At 31.1% G+C, this 2,309-nt stretch overlaps 1 long non-coding RNA gene across 1 annotated transcript; it reads left to right on the forward strand.

Moving 5' to 3' along the window:
• Nucleotides 1-1,006: 1,006 nt before the first annotated feature.
• LOC110268579 lies at nt 1,007-1,805 on the forward strand. The gene is made up of 2 exons (XR_002356819.1): nt 1,007-1,102; nt 1,567-1,805. It is a non-coding gene; the product is annotated as an uncharacterized LOC110268579 (long non-coding RNA).
• Nucleotides 1,806-2,309: the final 504 nt, after the last annotated feature.

The following is a 2,309-nucleotide window of genomic DNA, read 5'->3' on the forward strand; positions in this document are numbered from 1 at the left end:
ATTGTTGAAGAAGAAAAATGCATCATCACATTATATGTTAGGGTTAGGCCACTCAGTTAATCCAAATAGCATTGATCCAACACGTGTTGTCCAGATCTCATGGCAACCAATGTCAGGTACTTTCTACTCTGTACAACTTTTTCTCCACTTGAAGCATTCTCATTTTTTCATGCCTTAGGTATTCAGTAAATCTTTTTGCTTTTATTATTTTTTGTTATTATTTTAAATGCATTTGAATGATCTATTATGTTATAGTTTAATTTGTATGCACTAATCCAATTGGGTGCTGGTAGGTAGATTAAAATGGTTTCTTTTGTCTAATGACAACTGTTAATTGAATGCTAATGCATAGAAACTAAACTCATTTTATTATGTGCTCTAATTTGTTTTATTATTAAAATTTGATGATATTGTATCTGTTACTATAGAGTCTTTCTATGTAGAGTTCTTGTCTGCCAAGGAGTATGACTACCTTATTAAATTTCATTTTTTGGAGTTTACTGATTTTGTGGATTTAGTTTGAATCCAGTAATTGTGGTAAACTTAGTTTGATCTTACTGGTTGTGTGAGCTGATGGGTTGAACTTATAAGTAGTTGATAGATTTGGTTTGAATAACTCAATGAAATTAATTTTTGTAATTAGTTTGATTATAATAAAAATTTTACCATAATTTTTGATAGAATCTGTCTCGTTGCACTTGAAAGTTTAATCATGATATATGATTATGTTATTCTCAATCTTTTCTCTGTTTCAGTTTTGTTTATGAAAGTGATGACACAAAATATAAAAAATTTCCCACATAAATTTAATTTTACACTAAGAACCAAAATGAGTTAAAATTATTAAATGTCTTTGATTCAACTTCTTCTCAAGATTTAGAAAAACTTGAAGACATGTTTTTAAAATATGAAGTTACAATATAAATATTATAACTCTTTTGTCATGTGAAAAGTATAGAATAACTATGCTAACTTAATACAAGTACAAGTAATAATAGAAGTCGCCCAACAATCTCTGCCTGACATGAGTAGTGCACCAAATGATGCGCGGTGAAGCATTCCTCCTTCACTTGGATCGAACCATGTATCAAAGGATATGGAAGTAAGTACTGTTCAAAATTAGCAGTTAAATTAATAGTATGCTTTTGATAAATGATCATGGTTTTGAGTTATATTTAAGGTTCTAGGATTGTGAATCATGTATACTTATATATGGAAACCGGCTGTAAAATTGAAACAAACACATACTCAAGACAAGACTAGGCTTTTCATAGTGAAAACAATTGCTTGGCCTTTCAATTTGTGATGTATGTGGATGTCTCACTGGTCATGCGTGTTTTTTATCTTCCCCCTGTATTAACAATGGAAATGAGTTCTTTTCTATTATTTATTTATTTTGATCAATGAAGAAACTCAATGAGTTACTGCAGCAAGTATAACTTGCAAAGTTCCAAAAGCAAGAAACTAAATAAACATAGTTTCTCTTATAGCCTTATTTTGTTGTATATGTACTACATCATCAAAAGCATTTTTGCTCTGTTCTAACATGTTTATTTCTTTTGCTAGCAAGAAGACATGATGTGATGAAGAAAATATGTTCCAAATCAAATATGACATGGGATGGGTCTTACAATGACCTTCGTTATCTAAATGCAATATTTTGATGTGTTTTAGCTACTTTTTGAAAAGAGACTTTACTCCGTATTATATGTAATTGGATAAATTACACTCTATTTTGATTTGTGTTGTTTAGATTAAAAATTAAACATATCTAGCTTATAATGAAATTTTTATGATTTAGATTTCTTGAATTTCTTATTTTTAGATTTATTTTGTGATTATCATCTTTTGTGATGTGATTATACTTTAAAAAAATTAAATCTCATAAAATAAAGCAGGCTATAGTCACCATTTTAAAATACATTTTAAAATAGGGTGACCATAGATAAGGCTATGGTCACGATTTTAATGAAGGGTGACCATATATAAGGCTACGGTCACGGTAAAAACTGTGACCATAGATAAGGCTATGGTCACGGTTTTAAAGAGGGGTGACTATAGAGGCTATGGTCACGGTAAAAACCGTGACCATAGATAAGGCTTGGTCACGGAAAAAACCATGACCATGACCATAGATAATGCTATGGTCACGGTTTTAATGAGGGGTGACCATAGATAAGGCTATGGTCACGGTTTTAAGGAGGGGTGACCATAGAGGCTATGGTCATGGTGAAAACCATGACCATAGATAAGGCTATGGTCACGGTTTTAAGGAAGGGTGACCATAGATAAGACTATGGTCACGATTT

This window comes from Arachis ipaensis, unplaced genomic scaffold (genome assembly GCF_000816755.2).
Source record: "Arachis ipaensis cultivar K30076 unplaced genomic scaffold, Araip1.1 Aipa1460, whole genome shotgun sequence".
Lineage (NCBI taxonomy): Eukaryota > Viridiplantae > Streptophyta > Magnoliopsida > Fabales > Fabaceae > Arachis > Arachis ipaensis.